Source organism: Schistocerca piceifrons, chromosome 2 (assembly GCF_021461385.2).
Source record: "Schistocerca piceifrons isolate TAMUIC-IGC-003096 chromosome 2, iqSchPice1.1, whole genome shotgun sequence".
NCBI classification, from domain to species: domain Eukaryota; kingdom Metazoa; phylum Arthropoda; class Insecta; order Orthoptera; family Acrididae; genus Schistocerca; species Schistocerca piceifrons.
Window position 1 is genome coordinate 246,869,271 of NC_060139.1, and position 14,392 is coordinate 246,883,662.

Here is a 14,392-nt window from a genome sequence, read left to right on the forward strand (position 1 = left end):
TGGGAAGTAGCAGAAATGAGAACAGCGAGAAACTTTACATCTGGATTGATGGTCATGAAGTAGATGAAGTTAAGGAATTCTGCTACGTAGGCAGTAAAATAACCAATGACGGACGGAGCAAGGAAAACATCAAAAGCAGACTCGCTATGGCAAAAAAGGCATTTCTGGCCAAGAGAAGTCTACTAATATCAAATACCGCCCTTAATTTGAGGAAGAAATTTCTGAGGATGTACGTCTTGAGTACAGCATTGTATGGTAGTGAAACATGGACTGTGGGAAAACCGGAACAGAAGAGAATCGAAGCATTTGAGATGTAGTGCTACAGACGAAAGTTGATAATTAGGTGGACTGACAAGGTAAGGAAAGAGGAGGCTCTGCGCAGAATTGCAGAGGAAAGGAACGTGTGGATAACACAGATAAGGAGAAGGGACAAGATGATAGGACATCTGCTAAGACATGAGGGAATGACTTCCATGGTACTAGAGGGAGCTGTAGAGGGCAAAAACTGTAGAGGAAGAAGAGATAGGAATACATCCGGCAAATAATTGAGAACGTAGGTTGCAAGTGCTACTCTTAGATGAAGAGGTTAGCACAGGAGAGAAATTCGTGGCGGGCCGCATCAAACCAGTTAGAAGACTGATGACCAAAAACAAAACAAAAATCATTAAAGTCGATATGCAGCAGGTTTTTGGAACATATATTGTGTTCGAACATTATGAATTACCTCGAAGAAAACGGGCTATTGATACGCAGTCAACATGGATTTTGAAAACATCGTTCTTGTGAAACACTACTAGCTCTTTACTTGCATGAAGTGTTGAGTGCTATTGACAAGGGATTTCAAATTGGTTCCGTATTTCTGGAAGGCTTTTGACACTGTACCACACTAGCGGCTTGTGGCGAAATCGCGTGCTTATGGAATATCGTCTCAGTTATGTGACTGGATTTGTGATTTCCTGTCAGAGAGGTCACAGTTTGCAGTAATTGACGGAAAGTCATCGAGTAAAGCAAAAGCGATTTCTGTCGTTCGCTGTTTCTTATCTATATAAACGATTTCGGAGACAGTCCGCGCAGCCCTCTTAGGTTGTTTGCCGATGAAGCTATTATCGACTAATAAAGCAATCGGAAGACCAAAAAAAGTTGTAAAAGGATTTAGAAAAGATACCTGAATGGTGCGAAAATTGGCAGTTGACCCTAAATAACGAAACGTGTGAGGTTGTCCACATGAGTGCTAAAAGGAATCCGCTAAACTTCGGTTACACGATAAATCAGTCAAATCTTATGGCTGTAAATTCAACTAAATACCGAAGAATTACAATTACGAATAACTTAAATTGGAAGGAATACATAACAAATGTTGTGGGGAAGGCTAACCAAAGACTGCGTTTTATTGGCAGGACACTTGCAAAATGTAACAGATCTACTAAGGAGACTGCCTACACTACGCTTGTCCGTCGTCTTTTAGAATACTGCTGCGCGGTGTGGGATCCTTACCAGTCAAGATTTACGGAGTACATCGAAAAAGTTGAAATAAGAGCAGCACGTTTTGTATTATCGTGAAATGTATGAGAGAGTGTCACTGAGATGATTCAGGATTTGGGCTGGAATCATTAAAACTAAATCATTTTTCCTTGGGACGGAATCTTCTCACGAAATTCCAATCACCAATTTTCTCCTCCGAATGCGAAAATATTTTGTTGACACTGACTTACATAGGAAGAAACGATCACCACGATAAAATAAGGGAAATCAGAGCTCGTACGAAAAGATATAGGTGTTCGTTCTTTCGCGCGCTATACGAGATTGGAATAATAGAGAATTGTGAAGGTGGTTCGGTGAACCCTCTGCCAGGCACGTAAATGTGATTTGCAGAGTATCAATGTAGTTGTAGATGTAGATGTAGACCTATAGAAATTCGATTCTTAAAGTTAGAGATATTCTGTTCTATAGTTACAAGTAATGATTACCTGACAAGCACTTTAGTCATTCACGCCCAGGTAGTGAAATCTATTGAACTTATTTCATGTAACGTATGTGAATGTTGATAGTCATGTTTACTCAACGAAGCGTATTTATGACTTTTTATATTTTCTGAACTGGTTATTCCACTGCCTCGAAAGCATAAAACGATGCCCACGTTTCTTTTCTCCTATAGTTAATTTTGACTCTTCGTTTTAGCTACTGACAAGGTAATGTTTCTCCGTTGACTCCAGTTACTGCTTCTCGCCCCTTGGTGCATCTCGCGCGCTGTTTCGTGGCAGTATTTCCTGTTTCCGCGCTATTGATATCTCTTCACTAGTTCAGCGACGTGTTCTATAACTTACAGTACCATGCAACTACCAGAGCCGCTAGATACAAATCTTTCACGAAAAATATTTGCGACCTGCAGACATTCCAGTAAGAGTTGTTTCACTGTAATATAATTATGCCCACACTTCTTTTCCTCCAAATTCACTTTCAGGTACTTAATGCTAGCTAATAATTGAGAACTGCCTTTGCACTTACTACAGTCACAGATACATTTTGCACTTCGTTTTTGCTGACAGGTTCCCTGTAACATGCTAGTGACATCACTACAGCTGTCTGGAGATTAATTTCCAAATTTATCCTCCACAGAGCCACTTGTCGTTGAAATTAACTTAACGTGCTTATCATTAGGTTTTTAAATATTACTTAGTACGTTGCTTAGGTGCCCCTAAATTTTTGACTGTGCGTTGTGACAACTACGTTGTATACGGTTTTGTTTTACTATTTTATCGTACTTCAACCCATACCCTAAGACCTGTTTCAAGATATGCATGTCATTAGTTGATTAGCTCCAGTTCTGGCATGATGTTAGCACTTGTTGTTTGGATGCTTTACACTATTTTTGTATAGGCACTTCGAACCACATGTAAGAATTTGTGAGCTGTTTTTGTATTAATCGATTCATTATTGTATTATTAATTGTTCTTGTATTTTTTTCAGGAGCACGGTAGTATGTTGTATGCATCTTACTGTTTATACACGCAAAGAAAGCGATAGATATACACTGAAGCGCAAAAAAAAAAAAATGGTATAGGCACACGTATCCAAATACAGAGATACGTAAACAGGCAGAATACAGAGCTACGGTCGTTAACGCCTATATAAGACAAGAAGTGTATGGTGCAGTTGTTAGATCGGTTGCTGCTGCTACAAACGCAGTTTATCAAGAGTTAAGTGGGTTTGAACGTGGTGTTATAGTCAGGGCACGAGTGCCGGGCACAGCATCTCCGAGGTATCGATGAAGTGGGGTTTTTCCCGTAAGACAATTTAAAGAGTGTGAATTTTAGAAATCCGGTAGATTATCGAATGGCCGACATCGCTGCGGCCGGGAAAAGATCATGGAAGAAAGTGACCAACGACGACTGAAGAGAATCGTTAAATGTGGCAGAAATAGAACCCTTCCGCAAATTGCTCCAGATTTCAATGCTGGCCCATCAACAAGTGCCAGCATGTGAAAAATTTAACGAAACATCATCGACATGGGCTTTGGGGCCGAAGGCCCACTCGTTTACCATTGATGACTGCACGACACAAGGCTTTACGCTTCGCCTGAGCCCTTCAACGCCGACAGCAGTCTGTTGTTAACTGGAAACATGTTGCCTGGTCGGACAAGTCTCGGTTCAAATCGTATGGAGCGGATAGACGTGTACGGGTACGGAAACAACCTCATGAATCCATGGACGCTGCATGTCGGCAGGGGACTGTTCAAGGTGATGGAGGCTGTTTAATAATGTGGAGCGTATGCAGTTGGAGCGAAATGGGACTCCTGATACGTCTAGATACCACTCTGACAGGCGACACGTACGTAAACACCCTGTCTGATCACCTGCATCTGTTAATGTCCATTGTGCATTCCGACGGATTTGGGAAATTCGAGCAGGACAGTGCGACATCCGACACGTCCAGAATTGCTGCACAGTTGCTCCAGGAACACTCTCCTGAATTTAAACATTTCCGCTGGCCCCAAAACTGTCTAGACATGAACATTATTGAGCAAATCTGGAAAGCTTTGCAACGTGTTGTTCAGAAGAGATCTCCACCCCCTCGTGCTATTACGGATTTAGGGACAGCCCTGCAGGATTCAAGGTGTCAGTTCCCTCCAGCACTACTTCAGACATTAGTCGAGACCAAGCGACAGAGTATTGTTGTACTTCTGCGTGCTCGCGCGGTCCTACATGATATTAGGCAGGTGTACCAGTTTCTTTGGTTCTTCAGTGTAAGTATGAACCATTTTCTACCTTTAAATTTTTAAACTCTTTTGAAACGTTTCGTCCTTAGTTTTAATATTTTTATCTAACCTCTATGAACCGTGGTAAAATTGCTGTTTTGAAGAGCGCGCCTCAGCACGTAGTGTGAAGCAGTCGCCCTCCGTTTCTGGCGGTGCGACGCTGTGGCAATCGCAGATTTGGTGTCTGCCTCTGGTGGGAAAGGGGAATGGTTGCCTGTTCACGTGCATTTAAGGGGCGCTATGAGCTCGCCAGTCGGTCACTACACAGGATCTCATTGCTACACTCCGCACGAAACGCAACACCGCTCCTGGTCAGGATCGTGTCACCTACCGTCACCTTCGTGAAGCTCCTGTCTCTTTCCTCTCTACCCTGGCCAGGCTCTATAATGTAGTTCTGTCCACCGGGTACTATCCCGACCTGTGGAAAACCTCCCGTATCCTGATGTTCCTTAATCCTGGTAACCCGCCGTCCGCCGTCTCCTCCTACCGTCCCATCAGCCTTACCTCGGTCTTCAGCAAGGTCCTGGAATCTATCCTCACCCGCCGCATCCACCAGCATCTCCGCCAGCACCGCCTCCTTCCCGTTACCCAGTGTGGCTTTCGGCCGTCCTTCTCTTCCGACGACCTTCTCCTTCACCTCACTCATCTCCTTTCCCGTCGCTCCGCAATCCCTCTCCCTGGACTTCGAACGTACTTATGACCGCGTATGGCATTCCAGTCTCCTCTTCAAGCTCCAAACCTTCGCCCTTCCCATTAACTACGTCCGTCTGATCGGCTCATTTCTCTCCCACCGTCCTTCCTACGTCACCATCCACAACACGGATTCCTACACCTTTTTTCCCTCCGCCGGTGTGCCCCAAGGCTCCGTTCTCTCTCCCCTTCTGTACCTTTTATATGCGGCGGACATGCCACCGCCGTCACCCCCGTCCACCTTCAACAGTTTGCCGATGACACCGCCTTCCTTGCCCTTTCCCCCACCCTGTAGCGCTCCCAACACCTTCACCAACCCCATCTTGACCGGTTCACCGCTTGGTGCAACCAGTGGTTGCTCAAGGTCAATCCCTCCAAAACCCAGGCGATCATTGTAGGCAAAACCACCCCTTCCTTCCGCCTCCTTGATTTCTATCTCACTGTCTATGGCCGTCCTATCGCCCTAACCCCCACCCTTAAGTACCTTGGCGTCACCCTCGACTGTCGACTCTCCTGGACCCCCCATCTCTGGACAATCCAAGCCAAGGCACGCTCCCGACTCCGTCTCCTCAAGCTCCGGCTGTACGTGGGGTCTGGACCCCTCCACCATATTCCACACCTATAAATCCCCCATCCGCCCTATCCTTTGTTACGCCCATTCAGCCTGGGTCTCCGTCCCCCTGCCTTTTATAAATCCTTTCAAATCCTTGAACGCCATGCTCTCCGCCTCGCCTATCGCATCCGTCTCCCCTCCCCCATGCGGATCCTGAATGATCTCATTCCGTTCCCCCACCTCCTCCACTTCCTTGAAAGGATACGGATCCTGTACACCTCCCGCAAACTCGATCCTCCTCACCCGCTTGTCTCACCCACCCTCTCCCACCGTGCCTGTATTCCCACGTCCCACCTGGTCTCCATCTCTCCACCATCCTTACCCTCTCCCAAGGTGGCTTCCGCCAGCTCCCTCTCCCTGATGATGCCCTCCTCCCCTCCGTCTACCCCTCCTACCAACTTTGATCCTCCCTCCCTCTTCTTGTTTTTGCTCCTTCTCTCCCTCTTCCCTCCATCCTCCATTTCTCCCCACTCCTCCCCCAGGCTTCCCCTCCCCTGTCCCTCTCCTCCTCCCCCCATCTCCTCAGCCATTGGCATCTTTGTTCTTCCCTCTCCATCACCTCACCCTTCTTCCTCTCTTGGCAGGTCCCCGGAATTGCACACGCTCAGTGGACATTCGCGCGCCGGAGATCATCGCCATCAGTGTCTCGTGTGTGCCGTCGTGTTTAGTGTTCAGTGTTCACCGTCACACTCCATCGTTCACCTGCGCCATCGCCATCTTCAGTGTTAGTGCATCGTGACACCAGTTTGTAGTGTGGATTATCGTCGGGTTTGAACGGCTCCGTGTTTCTCTTTATGTGTCTACTGTTTTATTACCCACCGTTATGCCACATCTGTGTATTCTTTCTGTTGTTTATTTATCTACTAGATGGCTGAAGAGCGGCGTAACGTGCTGCTGACAGCCTGCCTGTTTTTACGGGTTTGAAAATAACAATAAAGAAAAAAAAAACTCGCCAGTCGGTCAGTCTGGGTCAGTCTCTCGTCCCCACCTTGCTAGTCTGTCTCTCGTCCGCATTTGTTAGGCAGTTACTGTATGTCTGTCGTTCGGAGTGCTAGTATGTCTGTCGTTCGGATCAACCTTTAAAGCCGGCAAAATGAGAGTCTTTCCACTCCACCAGTAAGAGAACTCAGCGAGTGGTCACCCGGTTGAGGCTTAGTTCCTGCGTCTGAGTCTGCGCGTTACGCCGCCAGTCTGCTAGAGTGGCAATGGTCATTGGTGGTTGGATCGATCAGTTGGTCGGTCGCGCACTGAGACACTGCTCTCGTGTCGACCGCGAAGTCACTACCCCTCGCTATACGCCGCGGCCCAATGGACTCACGTGGCGACCTCACATGCGCCGACGCTCAAGACGGATATGTCATCTTGTGTCTCAGTGCGTGACCGACCAACCGATCGATCCAACCGCCAATGACCATTGCCTGAGCAAACTCGAGCAAACTGGCGGCCTAACGCGCAGACTCAGATGCAGGAACTAAGCCCCAACCGGGCGACCACTCGCTGAGTTCTCTTACTGGTGGAGTGGAAAGACTCTCATTTTGCCGGCTTTGAAGGTTGATCCGAACGACAGACATACTAGCACTCCGAACGAAGACAGACACTAACTGTCTAACAAATGCGGACGAAAGACAGACTAGCAAGCTGGGGACGAGAGACTGACCCAGACTGACCGACTGGCGAGCTCATAGCGCCCCTTACATGCACGTGAACAGGCAACCTCTGCCCCTTTCCCACCAGAGGGAGACACCAAAGCTGCGATTGCCACAGCGGCGCCACCGCCAGAAACGGAGGGCGACTGCTTCACACTACGCGCTGCGGCGCGCTCTTCAAAAATGTTCAAATGTGTGTGAAATATTATGGGACTTAACTGCTAAGGCCATCAGTCCCTAAGCTTACACACTACTCAACCTAAATTACCCTAAGGACAAACACACACACACCCATGCCCAAGGGAGGACTCGAACCTCCGCCGGGCTCTGCAAAACGGCAATTTTTACCACGACTCACTCTACTTATTTGTGGTGTCCGCTCCTGTACAGTCATCTGAATAGCCGGTTAAGAAATTGAATTTCTTTTATGCAATTGGTTGATGATTATTTCGAATTATAACGGAGATTATGCTGAAAAATAGGGTTTGTAGTCAAAAGAATGGAACATAGTGTGGTGTACTGTAATCGTGAATAAAGCAAACCTGCTTTCAGAAAGAAAAAACGTGTCGCATACTTATTGAACACCCTTCGCACATACATACATTTTTATAACATGTGCCATGAACGCAAGAGATTAGCAGCAATTTGGTAGCGGTCTCTAAAAAAACTTTTTCACATCTTTGAAACAGTCATGGACTTATAGCAGTCATTAAGGTTTCAGATATGTTATCAGCGTCTGAAAGCAGAACTTACACTGAGGAGGAGCTGACGGCGCCGCTGAGAGGTCAATAAAAACGGGCGTCCGCTGCGCCCGCCTTTCCCGTGGCAGCGGGCGGTAAGCGGATTTGTGAGGCGCGGGGGTCCCGCCCGCTGCAAGAACCCAGAGCGCCAGAGGGAGGCGGTCCAGCCACCGGCAGAGGAATGGCCGTGCTGTCCGCTCCTGTCCCTGCTGAGTACGCCGTCCCTGCTAAGCCGAGCGGCCAGGGCCGGCTTCTTGCCGCTTCGGTGACCCGCCACGCGGGCACTTCGCCCTCCAGAGCCTATGAGGCCTGGCAGGGTCGCCAACTGGCCGGCCAGAACCTGTGGCCACCGGCGGAGAACTTAGTTTGCAAACTTTTCGTGGTTCTCCTCCTAATATCTTAATAACCCTTTGGCAACTGCAGATGGGCTCTGCATTCCGGAATGAGGCGTGCTGAAAGACGGCGATCCCGCCGAAATAAAATACTTGCTTTTTTTTTTTTTTTTTTTTTTTGAGTCTTCAGTCTTCTGACTGGTTTAATGCGACCCGCCACGACTTCTTCTCCTGTGCCAATCTCTTCATTTCAGAGTAGCACTTACAACGTATGTCCTCAGTTATTTTCTCGATGTACTGGAATCTCTGTCTCTACACACGATACCTGGGCATCATCACTGATGAGAAGTGGAATTTCGGGAAACACATCGAAACTGTAACCTAGAAAGCCCTTCAAACACTGAACAATCTCATATCCATAGGACATAAAAGATTTCATCTTCCACCTCACCTCATAAGACTCTATCATAATAGTATATTAACATCAATAGTGGGTTACAGCTCGGGAGTCTGGGCACACAGGCTCACGAGGGTTGTGCCCGCCATGACAGTGAGAAGGGTTCAAAGGAACATGATACTTAGATCGGTAGGGGCTTACAGAACATCACCAGGGGGAGCACTACTGGTCATAATGGGGCTATGCCCCCTGGACATCAAAATCCGAGAGCAGGCTGCATGGTTCTGGATTAAGAAGGGAAATGCAATAAAAATAGAGGAGATCTTAGGCATTGCGGCAGGGGACAAGGGTGAGATTCGGCAAAGGGGAGAACAACTATGGCAAGAACTGTGGGACACGGATGAAACAGGGCATAGGACATATGAACTGATTCCAAGCATTAGGGAATGACTAAAAATGAAATACTTTGAACCCACCAGAGGACTAATCCATTTTCTCACTAGACATGGGCCTTACCCGACATACTTACATCGGTTCGGGAAAAGGGCCACACCCGCGTGTGAATGTGGTGAACCGGAGGGCACTTTACCACCTGATAAGACAACAAGACACCTTCCAAACATTAAATAAACTTGCTGACGAGGTATCACGAAAAGTGCTAAGAGAATACATGAGGGAACTAAACTAAATAGCACAGATTACAATAAACACGCGCCCTACTCCCATACCGCCTGCGCGTGGATAGGCCGACCCTATAGTCTGGAATCCGCCACGAACGGGATTAGGGGGAGTGGGGTATAAAGACAACAAGGACTGGACAATGCACCGGAATTGACTTCGGTTAGAACTAGTTAGTAGAAATTACACTAGGAATCTAGAATTAGAAACCTGCAGCGATTAACATCCTGGCCTGCCCAGTGTCAGGGGCACGCCCATCGGGATTAGCTCGATGGGCAAGGCAATAAAGTAGGTTTATATATTTCTGACACATCTGTGACGCTGCAGGAAGTAGAAGTAGGGTTAGTTAAAATCTTAGAAGTTAAAAACTAATAAGTGTATATAGCTGCCCATTGTAATTAGAGTATAGCTGTAGCTCACGACTTAATATATTGTAATTAACTGCTAAGTGTAACTAACATTTAGAAAGTAAGACCCACTAATCACATAAGGAAGTGGGTTATGATGTATAATTATTATTGATGGTAAATAAATATTAAAAAAAATCTCTGTCTTCTGCTGCAGTTCCCTCTAGGACAATGGAAGTTATTCCCCGATGTCTCAACAGATGTCCTATCATCCTGTCCCTTCTCCTTGTCAGTGTTATCCATATATTCCTTTCCTCTCCGATTCTGCCCAGAACCTCCTTGTTTAGAATGTGCAATATACTCTACACTTAAGTGGAGAGTATATTACACGTTCCACATAAGTTAGTCAAAAATAAACATGGCATGAATAAAGAACGCATAATCGAACTTGGCGTTCAATCAGATAAGTTTTTAATGATCTGAGATGACAGTATTACCTGTCGAAACCGGTCAATGAAAAAAGTTTTGAACGTGATATTGACTATAAAGAAATATTTAAAACTCATGCAGATCAAACACATACAGATCGCTCCTTCTAATTTCTCATTTCGAGAAACGTCAGTCAAATTCTCTATGCATATGTGATTGTAAAACTGCAGAATGAGAGTCTGTCTGACCTGTGCGTGGTGGCGAGTGCAAGTCCTGCCCGCCGGGAGTAGCACCAGGCTGTGGTTGCAGGCGGCCACCTCGAGGGGTAGGAACACCAGGCCGCCGTCCGATCTGCAACAACACGGGCACAAACACCTTTCACACAGGCGTCTCGTAAAAGTCATGTGAGGGTACTCATACTTGTACGACGGACAGTTGGAAAGTTTCAGTTATTACCTCGAAAGAACAAAGTTACATTACTAATTACTTGTTTGTTCCTAGGTACACATCTGCAGTCTTCCATGACAGAGTAGAGTGGCATGCCGACCGAGGAGCCCAAACAAAATGGCGGAGCAGTATCTTGCAGTAATTCGTTATCTGCATTTCAACGCTACAACAGTCGATGCTGAGTAGACAGAAGCGTACGCCGACAACGCACCATCACCTGAAGCAGTGTGATCGAAAAAGTTCGAACAAAGTAGAAAGAAGAGTGACAGCTCTCTGTGAGGGACCGGCAAAAAGCGAAAAACCTGTCATCCGTCAGTTTCAACATCCCGCACGCCATTGTTCACACCATTCAAAACGGCATCCCAACCGTGGCAGTAACGGTAATGTTATAGCTATGTCACGCCAGTTCACATCTATAGCCACCTAATCACTATGGAAGAGTGTTGCGAGCATCACTATGACCCCGAGACACTGTGCAAAGCAAGCAGTGGAACGTGTATGTTCACTACTGCCCGAGAATGCGTTGACCCATCCATCATTGGTCACAATGATGCTAAGTGTTTCTTGTTGCTTTCATAAAGCTGCAGCACAAGGAGATAGTACAGGAACGGGAGAGTAAAAAATTTTCTAAGGTCTCACAGACTAGGGTTGCTTCAGTGCACGAATGTTTCAAAACAAGCCAACTGCAAGGTGTAAACATTTCGAGAAAATTAGTCACCAAGAGTGTGATAATGATACTTCCGTGTGAGAGTGCGAGCGAGCTCAGCAGAGAAATGTAAGACAAGCACACACTGCACTCCCTTCATTGCCCTTGTGACATTAAGTAAGATGCACTAGATGAAATGCAACAACGCTTGTCGAGGACCTGGTGTAGCAGTTAAGGTACCGAAACAAATCCGTTAACGAAATGTAGTGGGACTAGAGACCGCTGACCACATCTCATAAACTGGACGAATTACGAATGATTCTACACTGATACTTTGTAAATCACACTTAAGTGCCTGGGAGAGGGTTCATCGAACCACCTCCACAATAATTCTTTATTAATCCACTCTCGAACAACGCTCGGAAAAAACGAAAACCTATATCTTTATTTTGAAGGTCGTTCCTCCCATTGTAGGTCGGCGTCAACAACATATTTTCGCATTCGGAGAAGAAAGCTAGAGTTCGAAATTTCGTGAGAAGATTCCACCCCAAGAAAAACACCTTCGTTTTAATGATGTCCACCCCGAGTCCTGTAACATGTCCGTGTCACTGTCTCTCCTATTTCACGATAATACAAAACGTGCTGCTCTTCTTTGAACTTTCGCGATATACTCCGTCAACCCTATTTGGCAAGGATCCCATACTGCGCAACAGTACTCTAAAAGAGGACGGACAAGCGCAGTGTAGGCAGTCTCTTCAGTAGAGCTGTTACATTTTCTAAATGTCCTGCCAATAAAACGCAGTCTTTGGTTTGCCTTCCCCACGACGTTTTCTATGTGTTCTTTCCAGTTTAAGTTATTCGTAATTGTAATTCGTAGGTACTTAGTTGAATTTACGGCCGTCATATATTTGACTGATCTATCGTGTAACCGAAGTTTGACGCATTCCTTTTGCCACTCGTTTGGATGACCTCACACTTTTCGTTAGTTAGGTCAATTGCCGATTTTCGCACCATACAGATACATTTTCTAAATCGTTTTGCAATTTGTTTTGATCTGTTGACGACAGCATAATTTGCAAACAACCTAAGACGGTTGCTCAGATTGGCTCCTAAATCGTTTATATGGATAAGGCACAGCAAGGAGTCCATAACACTACATTGTGGAACGGCAAAAATCACTTCTGTTTTACTCGATGGCCTTCCTTCAGTTACTACGAATTGAGAACTTTCTGACAGGAAATCACGAATCCGGTCACATTGTTGTTGTTGTGGTCTTCAGTCCAGAGACTGGTTTGATGCAGCTCTACATGCTACTCTATCCTGTGCAAGCTTCTTCATCTTCCAGTGCCTTCTGAGTCTGTTTAGTGTATTCATCTCTTGGTCTCCCTCTACGATTTTTACCCTCCGCGCTGCCCTCCAATACTAAATTGGTGATCCCTTGATGCCTCAGAATATATCCTACCAATCGATCCCTTCTTCTAGTCAAGCTGTACCACAAATTTCTCTTCTCCCCAATTCCAATCAGTACCTCATCAGTTATGTAATCTACCCATCTAATCTTCAGCATCCTTCTGTAGCATCACATTTCGAAAGCTTCTATTCTCTTTTTGTCTAAACTATTTATCGTCCACGTTTCACTTCCATATATGGCTACACTCCATACAAATACTTTCAGAAAAGACTTCCTGACACTTAAATCTATCCTCGGTGTTAACAAATTTCTCTTCCACAGAAACGCTTTCCTTGCCATTGCCAGTCTACATTTTATATCCTCTCTACTTCGACCATCATTAGTTATTTTGCTCCAGAAATAGCAAAACTCATTTACTACTTTAAGCGTCTCATTTCCTAATCTAATACGCTCAGCATAACCTGGTTTAATTCGACTACATTCCATTATCATCGTTTTGCTAGTATTGATGTTCATCTTATATCCTCCTTTCAAGGCACTGTCCATTCCTTTCAGCTGCTCTTCCAGGTCCTTTGCTGTCTCTGACAGAATTACAATGTCATCGGCGAACCTTAAGGTTTTTATTTCTCCTCCATGGATTTTAATTCCTTCTCCTAAGTTTTCTTTTGTTTCCTTTACTGCTTGCTCAATATACAGTTTGAATAACGTCGGGGATAGGCTACAACACTATCTCACTCCCTTCCCAACCCCTGCATCCCTTTCATGCCCCTCGACTCTTATAACGGCCATCTGGTTTCTGAACAAATTGTAAATGGCCTTTCGCTCCCTGTATTTTACCCCTGCCACCTTCAGAATTTGAAAGAGAGTATTCCAGCCAATATTGTCAAAAGCTTTCTCTAAGTCTATAAATGCTACAAACGTAGGTTTGCCTTTCCTTAATCTGTTTTCTGAGATACGTCGTAGGGTCAGTATTGCCTCATGTGTTCCAATATTTCTACGTAATTCAAACTGATCTTCCAGTTTTCCATTCGTCTGTAAAGAATTCGTGTTAGTATTTTGCTGCCGTGGCTTATTAAACCAGCTTTCTTTGGAATTGGAATTATGATATTCTTCTTGAAGTCTCAGGGTATTTCGCCTATCTCACACATATTGCTCACTAGATGGTAGAGTTTTGTCAGGGCTGGCTCTCCAAAGGCTATCAGTAGTTCTAATGGAATGTTGTCTACTCCCGGGGCCTTGTTTCGACTTAGGTCTTTCAGTGCTCTGTCAAACTCTTCACGCAGTATCGTATCTCCCATTTCATCTTCATCTACATTCTCTTGCATTTCTATAATATTGTCCTCAAGTACGTCTTCCTTGTATAGACTCTCTATATACTCCTTCCACCTTTCTGCTGTCCCTTCTTTGCTTAGAACTGGGTTTCCATCTGAGCTCTTGATATTCATGCAAGTGGTTCTCTTTTCTCCAAAGGTCTCTTTAATTTTCCAGTAGGCAGTATCTATCTTGCCCCTAGTGATATACGCCTTTACATCCTTACATTTGTCCTCTACCCATCCCTGATTAGCCATTTTGCACTTCCTGTAGATATCATTTTTGAGACGTTTGTATTCCTTTTTGCCTGCTTCATTTACTGCATTTTTGTATTTCATCCTTTCATCAATTAAATTCAGTATGTCTTCTGTTACCCAAGGATTTCTATGAGCCCTCGTCTTTTTACCTACTTGATCCTCTGCTGCCTTCACTATTTCATCTCTCAAAGCT

At 45.4% G+C, this 14,392-nt stretch overlaps 1 long non-coding RNA gene across 1 annotated transcript in view; it reads right to left on the minus strand.

Annotated features, from left to right (window-relative positions):
• Nucleotides 1-14,392, minus strand: part of LOC124774880 — a 101,069-nt gene that overhangs the window by 69,721 nt on the left and 16,956 nt on the right. The window contains exon 2 of the long non-coding RNA XR_007015568.1: nucleotides 10,376-10,478. This is a non-coding gene — a long non-coding RNA (uncharacterized LOC124774880). The remainder of the gene's footprint in view (nucleotides 1-10,375; nucleotides 10,479-14,392) is intronic.